Genomic DNA, 20,739 nt, shown 5'->3' with positions numbered 1-20,739 from the left:
TATTTTCATTTATTCTTCCTCGTACATACTTCTATTATAAATAAACATAAAATTCTTTTCTCCTTGGAAAGACTCTTGAATATTTTTGGTATCTTGGGAAGTGGGAACAAATCCAAGTTACTCAGGACTGGTCTTTCTTAAGATACGCTGTCCTTTCATTATATTCTCCTTCTCTCTCCCTCTCCCTCTCCCTCTCACCCCCCTCTCTCCCCCTCCCCTTTTTTGAATCTGACACATAAATAATTGCTGATTGGAATAAAAATGTCAATATTGAAAACAGTGAGATATGTCCCTTTCTTGTGCAGAGAAGGATTGAATAGCTTTGGAAGACGTATCGGAGGAATACATCAACTCAAGTTTGACACTCATCTCTTGCTATGATGTAGACCAGGGCTATAACACCTCTGGCCTAAGTAGAGTCACCCCTTGCACAGTGATCAAAAAGGGGACAAATAGGGCATGAAATTGTGTATAGGTGTAAAGATTGACATAATGACTATAATTTAAAAAGTTATTAAAAATAAAAATCATTCAGTATTTTAAAGATCATCATCAGCATTTTGAATTATGCCCAGGAGCAGAGCAGAAGCTAATGCACTTTTTCCAGTAAGGGAGACACATGTTAACAAAATACAGTCTTTCAGCTTGTCTTGAAGACTCTGCAATCCCTATTCTCCAGGAAAATACTGCTGCCCTGTGAGCTCCCCCCACCCTTGTTTTTAAGGGTTTCCATTGTATGTTTTCCAGCCTCCAAATGCCAGTTTTTGTCTTTGTGGATGTGTCCTAACTACATATAACTGAAGGGGTGAAGTTTAATCAGAACAGGTGTTACCTTCTTGCCTGCCCCTGCTGCTCCCTCCAGTACTTTTCTGGTGACTTAGTTCCAGTACTGGAGCCCAGATGGGGTAGCATTAAGCAACAGACTACAAGGGAAGTAAAATGACATATGTGCACATGTCTCTTTTATGCTCTGAATTATATTCTGTGCTCCCATTTTACATTTTCTTTCCTGGTGGGACACTCTCCCTTATACACTGGGCTGCTGCTGTGACACAGTTTTTGACCACTTTGACCTGAAGATAGTTGGCTGGGAATAATGCTACTCATTTTGTTCATCAAATCAGGCATGTAGTTAGAACATTTTTCATGGTTTTGGTTTGAGGTCTCATATACAGCCCAATGAGTTGCTCAGTGGCCATTTCTGCACTCCTTTTTCTACCTGTTACTGTTAAAGATCCTTAGAACAGATGGAAGGCAAGACAGCAATAAATAGGAACACGTCCATAGCATGCAGGAGAGGGAGGTTAAGATTATTCAGAATGAGAAGACTGACTTACTCAGGACTTATGGCCAAGATGAAGTCTGACAGGTCCATACAAGTGGGCTACTTGCCCAGCAGGGAGTCAGCAAGGTCTTGCCTAATGTGGCCACTTCCACTTACCAGTAGAAATGAAAACCAGATCTATCCTTTCCATCAGCAGCCACCACCACCATTGCCAAAGCTTTGCATAACTCTTGCTCTCCTGTCCCTCTCTAGGGGAGCTCCATAAAATAAACAGATTCATTACATGTGGATTTCCTCTTCTCCCCTGGTTAAACAAACCTTTTAGAAACAGAAACACACATGTATTATGTCACACTTTCTCTCTGTCTCTTTCTCTGTGTCTCTCTCTCACACACACACACAGAAGTGACATGTGAACATAAAACATGTGCAGCATGGAAGTATTTGTATGGAAATGCATGTGTATATTTTGGTTTATATTTCCATGCACACTTTCACAGAACCAAATGAGATGCTGGGCCTTCAGAAAGATTCAGGCTACATCTTCACTTTCTCCCAGGTATTTCTCCCAGGTAGAGAGAGGATTTGAAAGTAGGAGGAGACCCTTTGTCTGCCCTATTTTCCTGATCAAGATGGCCCTTTGTAGTTGCTTTTCTCTTTGCTGGGAAAAGTCAGGAACCTGAGACTAACACTGGATTCACATGACACAACAACCCATTGTAGGTTTTTTTATTATTATTAGTTTTCAATCTAAAATACAACCAAACAAAATTTACAACTAAAATAAAACATATAAAATTAAACATACCATTAAAATATATCTTTATTGTGCTCCCTGCCATCAGGATGGAAAGACTTGTTCAAACATTCTTTCAGGACATTTCCTCCTTCCAAAAATGTAAATGGTTCTTTTGATGGTTCAAATCCGTTCCCTTTCCTAAAGACATACTCATTAAATGTGCCCCAAATCTTATTAAATGTATTTTCCTTTGTATGACCTTTTCTCAATTTAGGCTCAGTTCAGAGACCAATTCTGTTCAACCTTTTTATCAATGACATGGAGGAGGGGATAACCAGTCTGCTGACTAAATTTGCAGATGATACCAAAGTGGGGGCAGTGGTCACAACTGAGGAGCAGGTGATCCAGAAGGATCTGGACAGACTGTGGAAGTGGGCAGGGGACAACAGAATGTCTTTCAATGTGGATAAGTGCAAGGTCCTGCACTTGGAACACGGGAATTGGTGCCACAGGTAAAGGATGGGGGAGAACTGGCTGGAGAGCAGCACTTTTGAAAGGAATCTCAGGGTACTTGTTGACAGCAGGCTGAACATGAGTGGTTAAGAAGGCAAATGCCACCCTTGGTTGCATAGCAGAAGTGTGACTTCCAGATCTAGGAATGTGTTGATAGTGCTCTGCACAACTCTGGCGCACCCACGACTGGAGTACTGCATCCAGTTCTAGGCTCCACATTATAGGAGACACATAGGTTGGAATTGGTTCAGTGCTGGGTCACAAGAATGGTAGCCATGTTCGGAGGGATGACATATGAGAAGTGAGTGAGGGAACTGGGTCTTTTCAGCCTGGAGATCCGAGGGGATCTTTTAGTGACTTATAGGTATGTGAGGGGATTTCATGTGGAGGAGGGCTGTGACCTGTTCTTTCCTATAGTAGAGGGGGGACCTGTCCTAATGGGAAAAAGCTCAAGGTACTAAGCTTCAGGTTGGATGTCAGGAAGTACTTCCTGGTGGTTAGGACCCCTAGGATATGGAATGGGCTTCCAAGGGAGGTGTTTGAGGCCCCATCAAGTGAGGGTGTTTATGGTTAGGCTGGACATGCACATGGTAGGCCTGTCATGAGTGGAGCTGGCTGGAGCTGGGGGTCAGACTAGATGGCCCAGGAGGCCCCTACTGACTCGCTTTTTTCCTATGTTTCTATGTTATCAAATATACAAAGTAATGTGATCTCAGGGCATATTTTAATATTTAAAATTAATGTTTTACTACTTTCTTTAGAGGCCTCTTTCCAAAACTTCATTATATATTCACTATTCCATCACATATGAAAATATGTACCCACTTCATGACCACATCTCCAACATAATTTGGAAAGTTTATTATCTATACAGTTCAGCTTCACTGGAGTTAGGTACCACTCCATACAATTCTATAAAAGCTTTCCTTTTTTCTTATTGATATACATTTTAATATCCTCTTTGTCAAAATATTTTCCCAATCTTCACTGCTGATTCTAGTCCAGACCTGGGCATTGTATGGCCCGCGGGCCACATCCGGCCCAATGACTGACCCTCACTGGCCCTCATGAGGTCACTGGCAAATTAAAAGTCAATGCAAATATATATCGTCGTAATATAGATGCAAGCAATACAACTGCACTGCTTTTATTTTGAAGGATCTGCTAAATTGAATTGAATTTATTGCTTTTCATGTAATGTTAATGTTTTTGTGAGTATTCATTAAATAGTGTTGTTCTGTGCTCCACATTTTCATTGTATCATTGTATTGTTTCATTTACTGTTTTTATGGAGAGATATATTGAGCAGAGCTGTAAGTGTATTGGTCTGGCCCTTAACAACTGTCAAAGTTTCTCATGTGGCCCCATAGGAAAATTAATTGCCCACCCCTGTTCTAGTCTGTTTCCCATGTTGCTTTAAGTGAATCATATTGATCCTGTTCTTCTCACAATATCTTACCAATTTTACTTACTGCCCCATTCATCTGCATATTCTCTTGTTTTTCCTTTTCCATAATCATATTTGAATTTAGTATCATCCCTGCAATACAAAATGTCCATCACTCTGCAGATTGTCTGTGCAGAATAAAATAAACATATGAATCTCTCTGAAGGGGTGTGAATTGCACCACATCTTTTTGTGAGCTAAGGTCACTTGTACCTTGGTTTTTCCTTGACAGCTCACCTTTGACACCTGTCAAGAGAAAGCAAACCAAAGTATTTTTGGCCCTGCTTTGTTTCCAGGGACTGCAGAACACTTCCAATATTGCCCAACAAATTTCCAATTTTTGTGTTCCTGCTCCCCCTGTCTCCATTTTGGTGCTTCTGAATCATGCTACTAGGCACTTCATTTCTCCTACTATTATTTCTCTCCTATTTGCAACTTGTCCCAAATTGTCCTATATGCAGCCTCATCTCTTCAATTCCTTTGTATGTTACCTATGTCATTTAGGTCTCCTTCGGCCAACTGGAACATGCAAGGAAACTGAGCAGATAAACAGTATGTATATTGGATGAAGAAAAGTGCTCTCTTGCACACATATGAAGAATGGAAAAATAAAATAACCCACCTGAACACATTTGTGAACTGGAGCACTGACAAATGGTAAAGCTAGCAGACAAAAGGAGGCAATGATCGGAGCAGGGAGTAGGCTAATGTGAAGAACAGGATAGGTTCTGCCACAAAGGTGCCTGGAATATATGCTGGAGCCAGGTGGAGGAAAGGGGGGGAAGTAGGGTGAAAACAACCCTTGGCAATCTCTACAGTCTGTCAGTGTGAAATGTGGCTTGTTCAACAGACAACCAATTGATTATGGTTTATCTGCTGGGCATCTTTGTGTGATATGCAAGCATACCCATTCTGTCTTTTCTTCCTTAATTTTTTTTTCTGGTAAGAAAGAAGAAGTTATAAGAGAATTATTTCTTCTAAATTATTATTTTTTCCTGAACTACCTTTATGCAAATCTCAAGGTGGTACAGGTTTATATGTATAATGCATGCAATTTGAAAATGTATAAAACTTAAAAGCAGAGCAACACAATTGAAATAGGACAGTGATCAAAGCATAAATGGTCACAGAAAGGTAAGGTAAGGTAAATGAAACTGTCTTCCTTGCTCACCAAAAGCAAACAGTGATGGAAGCCAATCTGATCCCATGGGAAGGGAGTTCCATAGATGGGATGCTGTCACAGATTGTAAAGTACAAATTACAAGTGGAAGAAGTTAATATCTGGCCCCTCTGTAAAATTCTGCAAATAAGGCAGGGCAATTACACGAGCAATGCCACTTCCAGTCCCCAGAGTCTGGGCTGCTAACTAAAAATGTCTTTCCTTCTGAAGTCTAGTTTTATAGTTGGCAGTTTTCCCTCATATTGTTCAGAACAGGCCTCAGCTGGTGAAGCAAAGGCCAACTCTAATGACTTCTTTATCTTTTTCATTTTGTTTTGTTTCTTTACTGGCTGAAGCTGTCTGGTTGGTTTGCAACAGTAAACTTCTGCATGTCTACTAAATGATAAATAACTATATGGAATGAACAGTGTTGCTTTCTGCTTTGGAAAGAAAAGTGCAATAAGGGAGGAGCCAATTGATTTCCTCAGTTCAGAGAGGGCAAAATCATAGATGTGCAAGAAAAGCAGCCATTAGTGCTGCCGAGTGCTCTTAGAAAAGCAGAGACAGTGTGTACTGCAGAAATATTCCTTTCTAAGTACGTGTGAGGCTGCAGCTCTCCTCTTATACATTGCTTCCAGGAACTGACACACTACAGCTGAGACCACAGAGTTCATTTGGTGCTTCTGATATGTTCCTTGCTAACTGGCCATCTAGGTGAGATCCTGCCATTCATGTGCCTTCCTGCTTCACTGTGGCTGAAGGAAAGGCTTGGTCAATTCAACCCTCCTGGAACAGTTTGAGGTTTGAGGACATTATTGGAAAAAGCTTAGTGCCAGCTTCATTCCGATGCACACAAAGACGCCATTCTTTTTTGCTAGGTTGTGGGTGCAGAGTGTCTCTTTGAAAGTTTCATTTCCTTTCTGTCCCCAATATGTTTACTGTTTTTTAAGTAGAAGAAAGAAAGAAAAAATGATAAGGATCGAAAGGTGTCCCCAAATGAGCATGGGTGAACCTAGATATTCTAATAGGCTGCTTAATCAATGTGATGAAGAAGGTAGTGTTTGACATCATTCCTTGACCTTTTCTGCATAAGGGGTCCATTGTGTGCATCATTCCCTGCTCACAGTTGTTCATGAGTTCTTCAGAATATGTTGTTGTGACCCTCCAGTTTCACTGCTGTTTTTAAAGGGCACTTTCTGTGAGGCATTATTTTTTGGTGAAGGAAAAATGGGGTATTTCTGATAGTGAAATAAAGTGCATTTTTTCTTGTGTATTTGTGCTATTCTGCTGTACCACAGCGCCAACTAGAGGTTAGGTAATAGTAAAGCTGGAAAAGACATTCCTCATGTAGTGCTTGGGACTCAACTCTGTGACAAAACTAAAAGTAGATGTAGTAGGCTAATATAGAAAAGCCCTTCTATATAGAAAGAAGGGCTTCATATAGAAAAGCCCCTCTAAATGAAGTTGAAAAGTGAGAAAACATTGTAAAACAACATTGTCATTTAAAAGCAATATATTTCATCATCATCATAATGTGCAATGGAATATTTTAAGTTGCAGGTTAGGGGAAAGCTACATGGACTTTTGGCCCTGCACTTTTTAAATTTAATTTAATTAAAACATTTCTATGCCGTCCATTGCAACAAGTCTCAGGATGGCTTACAGAAGATAAAAATAACAATATAATAAACTATATAATAATATAAATATCATTAAAACATTCAACAATAGAACAAAATAAACAATGTATCTTTTTCATAACTAAAGAGAAAGAGGAAAATGAAATTGAAAATGCAACTGTACAAAATTAATATTATTAAAACTAATGATATTATTATTAAAATGGTGGTTAAATAAAAAGGTCTTTACTTGGCACCTTTTCTTCCACCAGTTATGTTCATGCTGCTCCCATTTTCTGGGTGCCAGTTAAGGTGGGGAGTAGAACACACACAAACTGGATTGTGGAGTGTTTCTGCTTCCCTTCTGAAGTATCAGCATGGATTTCTCTGTCTGCTGAATAACCGATTGGTGAGTGATCCTGTATTACTAGAATAAAGTTTTGACACTGAATTAAACTGTCCTGCTTATAATTTAAATTTAACTTATTTTATTTTTGCATCTTCATACTGCTGATACTTGCAAGGAAGAATGACAGGACCTTGAAGCTGGAGAAGGCTTTTTAGGCTGCAATCCTATACCCACTTTCCTAGGTATAAGCCCTAGTTTCATTATTCTTTCTGAAAGGACAGGAGATATGCAAAAGTCACATCTGAGAAACTGTCATAAACTTTATTCTCACATGTTTGTATGTCACAGCAAGATATAAATGTAATAATTATAATGTTAACAAGAAGCAGTTTTTCTACTGCTTCTTCCATCATTCCTATTGCCACAGAAAATCCATTAAGGAAAGTAAGACTGAATAGCTACATAATACCTTCAGATTGGTAGAGCCAGAAGCCCTGTCTAGAAGCACCCATTATGTCAAATCTCTAATGGAGGGTGCTTCAAAAGTTCACTAACTCAAAATCAGTCTGCAGCTTTTAACCAGTATATCGTTATTCCATTGAGAGTAGTGTTTTTAAAACATATTTTCCAAGCGAATAAACCCAAGTCTGGAAACACCAAGATGGATGTGTGCAACAGATTACAGGACTATAATTATTTCTACCACAGAATCTATAAAAAAAACAAGAATTGAGCTGGGTTACTTAGAACATTTAGAGGAAAGTAAGATGTTGCAAGAAGTGATTTAGTGGCACTAACTCGTAAGTCTTTCTTCTGAATCATACCATACATTCCAAGTAGCTAGTGATTCAACTGTTTTCATTGCTGAACCCAACCAGAAGGGCATAACAAGATAGGGGATACTCAAACACATGTGCCATCATCTTCTGAATGAGATACATAGCAATGCCTCTCTTATTCTTAGCTTATGAAGCTCCTAGTGGAGCTTAGGTGGAGCTGCAAAGGCTAATATGTGGAACGTAGCCAAGTTTTCATTGGTTGCCTTTGGTATTGTCAGATGCATCTGAGATTTTTCTTTATTAATTCTCTAAAATGGGATATGTCATCTTAAATGTTCATCTGTTAGATACTCCTGTTGAAGCATTAGCAAAAATCAGTAGAAATATAAACTCTTCAAAAGCACATTTTCAGTGAGGTAAGACTGGTTACAATATAGCAGTTTCTGTTAGTAATGTAATGCTCAAACAGTGTCTATCATCTGAAGCATGCATCTGATATTCCATAATTTCTCAAATACGGGCAGTCCCTGAGTTATGAACAGTTTTTGTTCCTGAGAAAATGGACATTCATGTTTAGGTCACATTTGTAAGTCGGATCACATATAGTCATCCTTCTACATTTGCAAGGTTTAGGGGAACAGGACCCCCATGAAACTGGAAAAACAGTGAATATCTCTAGCCCCCGCCTGCTGCCCAAACTCACCAGTGCCGCCTCTTTGCAGCAAGGAACTGCTGGAGAGATTTCGCTTTCCAGAAGGTATGCTTTGCGGGGGAGTCCATCTTTCCCCTTTAGCTTGTTCTCTCTCTCTCTGGTGATGCTTTTGGAGACTTGGGCATTCGTGACTCAGGCATTTGTAACCTATGGATTGCCTGTACTCTGCCCCTCCAAATCAGTTCCCAAGTAAATGTTGGTTCTAAATAATCCCATTGTACGTACTGTTTCTTTGATAACTGACAGTGGGATGTAGCTTTACCTGCTCTATAGTGAGGTCAAACAAGCATCTAATTAGTAAAGCAGCCAAAATAGCTACACTGCTTTCTGCTCTTTATAGGCTGACCATTTATCTGGATGCAGGGACATTCCTCCCATTAGGCAGAGTGAGGAGGTTGCCTCAGGCACCTGCTGCTGGAGGTTGGCAGCCACTACTGCCACCATCTATTTTCTTGAGCCACCCAGCTATTCAGAGGACACAGCCTGTCCCAGAAGCCTCTCGTGCAATCCCCACTCTTCAGTCGGCCTCTGTATATGGAATGGGGAGGAAGGGACACTCTCTTTTGCCTCATGAAGCAAAATGTCTTGGGCCAGCCAGTGGAGCCACTTTACCTTGCATTCAGGTACCTGGCAGAATTTTGCAAGAGCTGCAGTGGCAACGCTGTGTAACCTTTCACTACAAGATTTTTCATAAATCTGGAAGGCAAAGTAGAGCCACTTACATTCTAGTTGTCTTTATAATCATTTTTTGAAGGAAGGTTATTAAATAAATAAATCTGGCAGAGCATCTGGTGCTTTTCCATGCAAAACCTTGCTGCTTTTCTGTGATAATTGCTGTTCCTACATGGTGATTCTACCTACTATCATGGACTAGCCACAATCAGTATGGAATCTGGTGAAGGAAACAAATCTGGTGTAACCATGCTGGTAACATTCCTTACCCTGCTAAAGCAGCACTATGCTGTTGCTGCAGAAAGCTGACAGCTAGAAAGTTCTTCGAATGCAGCTAATCCAACGCCTACTTGAGCAATGAAAGTGGAAGAACCTTCCTGTCAAAGAATCATGTTTATGTTTTCCGGCACAGTGATGGGTTTTTCACTGGTGGTGCCAAAATTTTGGAGCAAGAAAATCTCTTTGTTTTTAGGATTGACCCAATTGGTGTAAATCTCACTGCTTCCAGTAGCAGAATAGAGAGCAGGACTAGCAGTTAAATGGTGCAGAAGCCCACGTGCTCTCCAAGGGTTGTTTATCGTCAGCCCCAACCTTGCTCTAGATGTCACCCTGCCTGCCTCCTCCCAGATGGTGTTTGGAGAGTGACGGCAGGCTTCATGGCTCACACAGATTCTAGGCAGCATTGACACAGGCAAGGGCATAGCTCAGTGCAGATCTTTCCAGACTTACACTGGGGATCACAATTTTAAGGATCAACTTTGACCTCCTATCAAGCATAGATTTGCCAAGTGCAGCTCATTTTGGATGGAAAAACGCCAAAAGAAAATGAAACAGTTTCACTGTGTGCTTAGTAACATGTGTTGCTGTGAACACATTACCCTGCTGCTCAGTGTTCTGACTTTACTCCTCATTAATGAATATAATACAAAGGTCTCTGGTCCAATGGTCAGATACGTTGATTTCTGAAACAAACTGCACCAAGGAAACACGAATTCTTTACTCTGATTCAGTTATGGTAAAATGGGTAGCTGTGCAACCCTACCCAGGTTGTTGGACTGCAACTGCCATCATCCTTCACTATTGACTATACTGGTTAGGGTTCATGGGAATTGCATTCCAAGATGTGGAGGGCTATTATTTACCCACCCTTGTGGGTAACTAATGTACTGATATTGATGTCATTCCTTTGTTCAGCTCATTGTGCTTCTATATCACACCCCAATATGTATAAAGGGACATGCCAGTGTAAGAGGCATGCCAGTGGAATCATACCCTTTCAAATAAATGTGTTTTAGCAACACTGTAAAGAACAATCTTAACTTGTACCACAGGGTCTCAACCTGTTTCACAATGGTGTTGCCTTATGGTCCACTTCTGCAGCTTGATACAGTTCTATATCTACAAGTTTAATCACCCAGAGTTGCATCCAAAAAAAAGCAAGAAGAACGCAGAAGCACTCTTGTAACGGATCTTGAGACTGAAACAGCAGCTACTGGATCTGAGGAGTCACTGTGGTGGGTAACTGGAGGCCTTCCAGATATTTAGCCTATTCCTCCCATCTGTCCTAGCCAGTAAAATCACTGGTGAGGGATCATGAGAGTTTTAAGTGAAAAGATCAGGTGAGTCGCAAGTTGCCCACCTCTTTGTTACACATTCCTCAAACAGTCAAATGTCTGGGGGTGGAATGATTGGCTTTAATTCCTTTGGGGTGAGAGACCAGTGGAAACTTAGGTCATCTTTGTAGTATTTGTCATTTACAAAAATCCCACTAAAATGTGCTGGATGCAAATGCACTCCTTTAGTAAGTAGCACAGTCACTAACTTGAATCAGATTCCTGGACAACATTATGTGCATCCCCACAAGGCTATTCCTCAGTTTCAGCTAATTACAGCTAGAAAGTCCTAGGTCTCACTAAAATTTAGAGATATCACACAACTCCATAATTCATACATTTTGGCTCTGAAGCAACAAGATAAGCAGTAAGAAGAACTGCAGTTGGAAACAAGAAGGCAGGTGAAAAAATGCAACTTGCTGTTGGATGAAGGAAGAAAGCTACTTTGCAGAGTCATGGGGGAGATGAAAATGGGATTGGCTTGGCTTGAAGCAAGCTGAGCTTGTGAAGGATTGAACTTCCCCCTCACATCTGCTAGGTCCTGTGACAGAGCAAAGATATATGGCTCTCAGGCTCACAGGACAGAAAAACAAACTATTTGCATATACTGATTTACATGGCTCTAAAATCCCTGTGTGTGTGTGTCTTTAAATGCTCTGATTTCCACTATTTGTAAAATAGCATGCAAAAATGGGAGAGGAGAACATTTGATTTTAGGAAAAAACCATCAGGCAAAAAGATTAAGAAGGGGAGAGAATCAGCAGGGAGATCAAAACAGTTGGTAATCCAGGGGATCAGATGCAAGAAAAAATAGAGCCTCTGTACTTTCATTCCAGCAAGGGTCCAAAGATAACTATGATGTCTCAGAGATTCAGGACTCCTAGTGAAAGATTTGGGGCTCCAGCCATAGTAGGGAACTCTAAAACACTGCCTCTGAGGAGGCAACTCTCCCCAACTGGCTGGCTAAAAGGCAAAGTAGAACAAGTCTATGTTACAGAGCCCTAGGTGGACCTCATATCTTCCCTTATCCACACATACCTGTAAGCTTCTTTGGTGCATTGCTTTAGGAATCCCAATGTTTTAGTGAGCAAGTTCGAGGTTGTAAAAATAATGCATCATTTCAGAACTCCCTGCTCTTTGGTTCTTGGTCCTTCCATATTATATATCCAGCTGACCTCTCAGATATGAGGAAGCCTTATTAGCCATTTCATGTTCAATGGAATGTCACCAGGGACAACAAGTAAGTGGAGTTTCTTTGGAAAATTCTCCCACAGCAAGTTTGAGAAAGAGCAGCTGTGGATAGTTTCATATGCTTATTGAAAACACATCTGATCATTCAGGGCTTCTCTACTTGAGGTACATAACCCAGCATTTAACCAAGTCTTCTTCCATTTTCTCTGTGGGAGCATTAGAGCATCCTTCAAACAAGATGGAGATTTTCCTCTCGGCCTTTCTCTATGTTCTTATATGCTCAATTACACAACACAGGGTCGTGCTGTTCTATAGAGTGGAATTCTCAAAATAAATTAGAATTTGTGGCAAATAGTGATGCCATCTAGGAAAACAGGCATTCCTTGATCTAAAACAAACTGTAAAAATGGTTAGAAAACTTGGACGATGCCTTTGAGGAGGATGACATTGTGGAAAGGCCTTGCAAACTTCCATGAATGAGGGGTCCTGAGTGCACAGTAAATGACACTCTTACGTTCAAATCCTTTACTCCAAGTCTTGAGTCAAGTCTCAGGTCTTTACTTTCAAGTCCAAGCCAAGTCTCAAGCCATTGCAAGAAATGCAAAGTCATGCCTCATGTCTTTTCTCAAGTCTCAAGAGCCAACTGTAACAGAAAAGGAGGTGGAATGGCATGTGGTGGGTGGGAGAGTTGTACCCCGCTGATGTTCCCACCTAAACTTCTCTCAGTGATGCACTGAAGTCCTTTACTTCAACCATGGTTTATTTAAACAAAGGTGTGCTGTTATTCGAAATTATCTAGATTTTAATTTAGAAAGCCGATTTTCTCAACATGACTGGCCCCCAGCCCGGTGCTGTTATTCTCCCTAGAAATGTTCAGGAACAGAGCAGCAGCAGCAGGCAGGAGAAGCACTGAGCTGAGGAGAACAAAGTACACCAAAAAGCCTGAACCCTTCCTCCTATGCAGGTAGTCCCTGGGTTACAGACAAGTTCTGTTCCTGAGAATGTCCTTAAGCTGAATTTGTAGGTACGTTGGATCACATGAGTAACCTAAATGTTTGTCTTAGTATATGTACATATTTTTCCTTTCTACACATATGAAACACTTAAGAAACACTTCCATATTCACTAAAACATCTTAAACACAATACAGCATTGTAATAATGATAATAATACGGTAATAATAAAGTAACTACAGGTATGGAAGAGAAAGAGAGAGAGAATCTGTTTGTATGTATATAGGTATACAGTACTGTAAAAAAATAGTTCTTAAAACAGAACATTCTTTCAAACCAGTGTCTTAAAGAGTTAAGCTAGTTCACTATCATATTGCACAGAATATTGAGTGTTGTAATTGATTTTAGTTGTTGTAAACTGTCCAGAAAGTCACGTGGCTGTTGCAATGGTCTATAAAAATGTGAATAAATAATAAATAAAATTATAACAAGATCATAATATGAAGCATTTTGAGCATTTTAAAGTACTTAGTTTGTTCTTGTTTGTTCATTTTCTGAATATATTTCTGAGTTGTTCTGCTAATTTACAATAAATCATAAGAATAATAAAATGCCACAGTTCCAAACAAAACCACACCTAAAGCAAGACGGGAAATAATCAGAACTTTATTCCTTTTTATGGAATTGTGTAATATTTTCAGGCCTGTTGGCCACTTTGGAGGGTATCAAGGCTGCCAGATTCTACTCAGACAGGTTCTCTCTCAATCTCTGTCTCTCAGAATTATAGAATAGTAGAGCAGGAGCAACTGGGGCAGAGCTGGAATGACTGGGGCAGCTGGAGCAGAACTGGAGCAGTGTGGAGCAAGGCCAGGGTGACTGGAGAAACTGGAGCAGGACTGGAGCAAGGCTGGGGATAGACTGGAACAATCCTGGAGCAGAGCTGCAGCAAGGCTAGGGCAGCTGGAGCAAGACCAGAACATGACTGGAGCAAGGCTGGAGAAACGGGCAGGACAGGAGCAAGACCAGAGCAGGACTAGAGCAAGGCTGGAGTGACTGGAACAAGACTGGAGCACAACTGAAGCAGAGCTGGAGCAACTGGGTTCCGCCCCGTCATTTTAGGGTTAGAGTTAAGGTCCAGGTTAGGTTTAGGGTTAGTGCACATAAGGTCCCTGTGAAGGTTCTAAAGCTTGGAACTTGCTTAGAATGGGAAATATGACAAGGTGTAAAAACACACACACACAAAGGTCTCTTTTTGCAAATTGGGATAATGAAGGGTACTGACCCTTGATTTTAGGGTTAGAGTTAGGGTTAGAGTTAGGGTGAATGTAAGGTCCCCATGAAGGTTTTGAAGCTTGGAAAGTGCTTAGGGTTTTTAAACATGTTAGAAACCTAAAAACCTTCCCAAGGACTTTACTTTCACAAACCCTAACCCTAACTGGACCATAACACCCACCTCAAAATGTCATTACAAGACCCATTTATCATTCAGATTTTCAAAACACACGCTTCCTGGATTATTTTCTTTGCAGCTCTTTTTTTTAGCCAGTCCAGCCACATTCCAGGCTGTGAAATCCCACAGGGACCTTGCTTTCCCTAACCCGAACCCGAACCCTAGGCTTGAAATAAACGCTAAAACTAGGATTGTGCTGCAGGACCTATGCATCACCACAGTGTGTGAAAGGCATGCTTTCCACATATCTTTCTTCACATCTCATCTGCCCATTCTAAATGTGTTCCAAGCATCAAAACCTTCACAGAGACCTTCCCTAAGCCAATCCTAAAATGGCAATACGGGATCAACGTGGATGTCCAAAATGGCAGGTATCTGGATGTTCTTTTGCAGAGCTCTTTCATTTTTCCCATTCTAAACATGTTCTAAGCCTCAAAATCATGACAGGAACTTGCTTTCATGAACTCAAACCCTAACCTGGACCTTAACCATAAGCCTAAAATGGAGATACAGGAACAGTGCCTTATTCAGATTTCCAAAATGACAGCTATTTGGATGTTTTTCTGCACAGCTGTTGTATTTTTCATATTCTAAACACGTTCCAAGCCTAAAATCTTTCCTGGGGCCTTACTTTCAGTAACCCTAGCCCTAAACTGGACCGTAACCCAAATGCTAAGATGGCGGTGCAAGACCCATACATTACCCAGATTTCTAAAACGTGAGCTTCCTGGATGATTTTCTTCAGAGCTCTTCCTTTTTAGCCATTCTACCTACATGCCAAGTCACAAAATCCTCATAGGGACCTTGCTTTCAATAATCCCAACCCCAATCCCAACTATAACTATAACTTTGCATCACCCTGATTTGCGAAAAGCAATCTTTCCAGATGTTTTTCTTCAAATCTCATCTTTTTTGTCCATTCTAAACATGTTCCAATCCTCAAAATCTTCACAGGTACCTTACTTTCACTAACCCTAACAGTATTGCAGATCTTAACACTAACCCTAAAAAGACCTATGCATCATCTGGATTTCCAAAAGGTGAGCTTCTTGGATGTTTTTCTTCATATCTCATCTTTTTTTTTTCTTAACATATACAAATACATTAAAATGTAAAATAGAAAAAACCCAGTATAAACAGAAGAAACCAAAATGAACAAGATAAACAAAATAGACAGGATTGCCAAGGGAATTTTAAACAGATGCAGCCTATATTACATCACCCCAAACTGACTCTTTCTATCTTCCCACATGAGAGTTTACTGAAAAGAAATCATTAATCTATACCGGTACTGCTTTCCTTTTTCTTTTCCTAATTCCCCTGAACTTCCATTAATCATACAAAGCACAATAAACATTTCCATTTATCATTAAATTCTTTTAACCGTCTTCTATTTAGTTAGTTGGTTAGCTTTGCCATCACTGTATATTCTGCTAAGCTATTTCTCCATTCCTCAATAGCTGGGGGCTCTGGTGATTCCCATTTAGAAGTTCATGAGATACTTGCTGCTGTAGTCATACTTATTTTATTATTTATTTATTTAGGAGACTTCTATGCCGCCCCATTCGCCAAAGCCTCGGGGTGGCTCACAACCATAAATAAACTTCAAAATAGAATAATATAAATTAACATTATAAATTAACAATATAAATTAAGTCGCCCTGGTCAAATAATAAAACGAATAAATAATATTAACGATTAAAATAACATTTGAATAAAAAGGTCTTCGCCTGGTGCCAAAAAACAAATAATGATGGCGCCAGGTGGACCTCTCTGGGGAGCGCATTCCATAGATTGGGCGCCACCGCAGAGAAAGCCCTCCTCCGAGTGCTCGCCCTCCTAATTTCCTTCACAGGGTTCCCAGAGAAGGGCCTCTCCCGCAGATCTCAAGGGGCGGGCGGGCATATATGGACATAAGCGCTCCTTCAGGTAACCAGGACCCAAGCCGTTAAGGGCTTTATAGGTCATCACCAACACCTTGAATTGGGCCTGGACTTCAATGGGAAGCCAGTGAAGCTGACGGAGAACTGGAGAAATGTGAACATAATGCCCAGTCCCCGTCAGCAGCCTGGCAGCTCTATTTTGAACCAATTGAAGTATCCGGACCGTCTTCAAGGGTAGCCCCATGTACAGCGCGTTACAGAAGTCAAGTCGGGAAGTCACCAACGCGTGTGTCACTTTCGCCAGGCAGTTGTACTCCAGGTAGGGGCGCAGCTGATGGATCAGCCGAAGCTGAAAGAAAGCGCTCCTCGCCACCACTGTCACCTGAGCTTCCAGTGAAAGCTCAGGGTCGAGCAGCACTCCCAAGCTGCGAACTTTGTCCCTAAGAGGGAGTGCAACCCCATTCAGGACTAGGTTCAATTCACCCTTCCCAAAGCCCGATTTGCCAACCAACAGGACCTCCGTCTTGTCTGGATTGAGCTTCAGTTTATTGGCCCTCATCCAGTCCATTACCTTGGCCAGGCACCGGTTCAGCACAGCCACTGCCTCACCTGGATTGGTGGAAAATGAGAGGTAGAGCTGGGTATCATCAGCGTACTGGTGATTCCACAGCCCACACCTCCTGATGACCTCTCCCAGCGGTTTCATGTAGACGTTAAACAGCAAAGAGGACAAAATGGATCTCTGCAGTACTCCATGGCATAGCTGCCATGGTGCAGAGCCATAGTCCCCCAGCAGCACCTTCTGGAATCGGCCATTGAGATAGGAGCGGAACCACTGCAAAGCAGTGCCTCCGACCCCCAGTCCCGCTAGCCTATCCAGAAGGATACCATGGTCGATGGTATTGAAAGCTGCTGAGAGGGCCAGAAGAATCAACAGGGACACACTCCCCGTGTCCTCCCTGCACAGTTCATCGTACAGGGCGACCAAGGCAGATTCAGTACCGTACCCGGGTCTGAAGCCGGACTGAAATGGGTCCAGATAATCAGTTTCATCCAAGAGTGCTTGGAGTTGTCCCACCACCACCTGCTCCAACACCTTGCCCAGAAACGGGATGTTGGCCACAGGTCTATAATTAGTGGCCATCTCTGGATCCATTGACGCTTTCTTCAGGACCGGTCGGACTACCGCCTCCTTTAAAGGGGCAGGTACCTGACCCTCCCTCAGAGAAGTGTTAACCACTTCCAAGATCCAGATCCCAATCCTGTGCTTGGTGTTGTTTATTAACCAAGATGGGCAAGGGTCCAATAGGCAAGTGGTGGGACATACTCGTCCAAGCACCTTGTCCACATCATCAGGCCGCAATAACTGAAATTCATCCATTAATTTTGGACCAGACAGCGACATTGGTATCTCCCCAGAAGCCTCTGAATCACTAGTAGAGTCTAGCTCGTGACGAATCTGAGTGATTTTCTCCCTGAAATGCTTGGCAAAGTCGTCACAGTGGGCCTTCGAGGGTGGAACCAGATCTTTCTTAGGGCCAGGGCAGACCAGGCCTTGTACCACTTGAAAAGGCTCCGCCGGACGGCATTTTGAGGAGGCAATGGAAACAGAGAAGAATTTCTCTTTCGCCGCCCTCACCGCCACAGCATAGGCCCGATAGTGGGCTCTTAAGTGTGTTCGGTCAGATTCATCTCGTGATTTCCTCCACCTACGCTCTAGCCGTCTCCCAGCCTGCTTCATCACCCCAATTCAGGTGTATACCAAGGGGAAGAGTGGGCTCTGCCTGGCGGGAGAGGACGCTTAGGAGCGATCGTGTCAACAGCCCTGGTCATCTCCCCATTCCATAGTTCGACCAGAGCCTCGACAGGAGCACCAGTCTTGTCAGCCAGAAACTCCCCCAGGGCCTTCAGGAATCCGTCTGGATCCATCCGGCTCCGGGGGCAGACCCACACAATTGGGTCTGCACCCTTACAGAGGGAGAGGCCACTCTCAAGCACAAACCTCACGAGGAATAACTGTGACATATTTTTCAAAAGGGTCTCTGCTATGATATTCAAAAGCATGTTCTTGGGACTCATAGGAAATTTAATTTTGAAGATTTTCTGTATTTCTGTATGTATCAATTTCCAACATTTTTGTGTTATTTCACTTGTGTACCACATATGATAGAAAATCCTGTCCACTCTGTTGCATTTCCAACATGTCATATCTCACCTTATTTGCCCATTCTAAAAACATTCCAAGCATCAAAACCTTCACAAGGACCTTACTTTTCCTAACCCTTACCCTAACTTGAACCTTAATCCTAACCCTCCAATGGCACTGCAGGACCCATGCCTCACCCAGATTTCCAAAGTGCAGCCTTCCAGACATTTCTTTACACAGCTCTTCCTTTTTCTTGTTCTGAACATTTTCCAATCTTCTGAGACTTGGAAGGGGTTTAGAGTGGACAGAAGGCATGAACTGTGTGGAAATTCCTCTAGCATTTTGAAAATCCAGCTTTACCTGTGTGCTGTTTAGCTGCAAATTAGGTTTCCTCTAAAATCCAGTTTAGGATTAGGGTTTGAAAAACCAGCAAGGTCTTCAGGCTAGTGTTTACAGCACGCAGAAAGATAGAGCTGGACTCTCTCTCTCTCTCTCTCTCTCTCTCTCTCTCTCTCTCTCTCTCTCTCAGTTCATGCTTTCTGTCCACTCTAAGCCTTTTCCAAGTCTTAGAATGGAGGAGAGGATCATGAATTTTGAAATCCTCACCCTAAGGTGGACCCTTTCCAGACGGCCTAACTGGGCTACCCATGCTTCAATGCAGATTTTCAAACGGCCATGTTCAGTGGGATTTTTCTTGCCAGCTGTCTCTTTCTTCCTCCTCTAAATACTTTGGAAGCCTCTAGACTTGATGGGGTCTCCAGTTTTTCAAACCCTAACTCTGATGTGTTTTATATTGTTTTAATAATTGAGGTTTTATATTGTGCTTTTATATTTTATATTGTATTTTTATATTTTGTAAGCCATCCTGAGTGTTTGGCAATAGGATGGGATATAAATGCCTGTAATAAATAAATAACTCGGATTTTACGGGAACCCTAATTTGCAGCTAAAAGGCACATAATTGAAATGCTGCCTATTGAGTGGCATTTCCACACAGCTCATGTTTTCCTTGTACTCTAAACCCCTTCCTAGTCTCAGAACAAATAAGAGGATCCTGATTTTTTGAACACTTCTTCCCTTATCATCGACCTTTTCCAAAAGGCTTACCAATGCCTCAATGTGCATTTTCGAAAGGCAAATTTTGGTGGGAATTTTCCCGCCATCTCTCTTTCTGCTCATTCTAAACACTTTGTAATCCTCTACAACTTACTTGAGTCTCCTGTTCTTCAGACCCTAACCCTAACCTGGATTTGACAGAAATCCTAATTTTGAGCTAAAGGGCTCACAGCTCAAGGTGGATTTTGAAACACTAACTTTAAGGATTCATTTCTACACAGCTCATGCTTTCTGCCTACTTTAAACCCCTTCCATGTCTCAGGATGTACGAGGGGACCTTCATTTTTCCAACGCTTACCCAAACATTGACCCTTTTCAAAAGGACTATCTCTGCGAAGAATTCCACAGTCTTTCACTGATTTGCAGTGGACTGTGTTTGTACCTTGTTTTATTGGTTATGGTACTGTAATGTTTTGAATGGGTTCCTTACAAGAGGAAAAAGGCAGGTTATACATTCAATAATAATGTGTTAAATTATCTAATTTACTGTTTTTAATTTTTTATATTGAATTTTATCATTGACCAGTTTGGAATGTTGTTATATTAATCAGGTAAATGTAGAATAAGCTGAACAGTGGGTCTACTTTTGTTCTTTACCTATTTTTACCCAGCATGTCTGGATCATTTGGCAAACTTGCTCCTTTCGCTGCAACCCCTTCAAAGTAAGTCCTTTCAAAAGAGCTTATCTTTCTTTCAAAGACCAAATACCCATAAGTCCACATATCCAGGAAATGAGAGTTACTAAATATGTGGGTCACAGCAAAAGTGGCCTAAATCTGAGAAACCGTGGCAAATAATGTTTTATAGCCTGCCCTACCTCATAAAGGTAGGTTGGAGGTGCTAGACATAGTTGCAAAGGTATTTCCCAGTCTTCTGGGAAGCAGCTTGGTTTATTCAGAACCTACCTGAGAAGATCTGCATTGTGTGTGCAGCTGGCAGGATTTGCTACTATCATTCACCACCAACATTAAGTCAATGGAGTTTGCTCCAAGCTGTTTCTCTGTCCCTTGCTCTAGCTGTCAGCTTGTATCAGCCCTGAGTGCTAGGTAGCTATGCAGTAGGTGCCAGCAGTCTGGCCAGAGCCAAGGAGAGCCAATGTCCTAGCAAAAGCAC

The sequence above is a fragment of the Varanus komodoensis genome, unplaced genomic scaffold, assembly GCF_004798865.1.
Source record: "Varanus komodoensis strain SLA01 unplaced genomic scaffold, ASM479886v1 scaffold1, whole genome shotgun sequence".
In the NCBI taxonomy this organism is placed as follows: Eukaryota; Metazoa; Chordata; class Lepidosauria; order Squamata; family Varanidae; genus Varanus; species Varanus komodoensis.
This window is presented reverse-complemented; position numbering follows the sequence as displayed.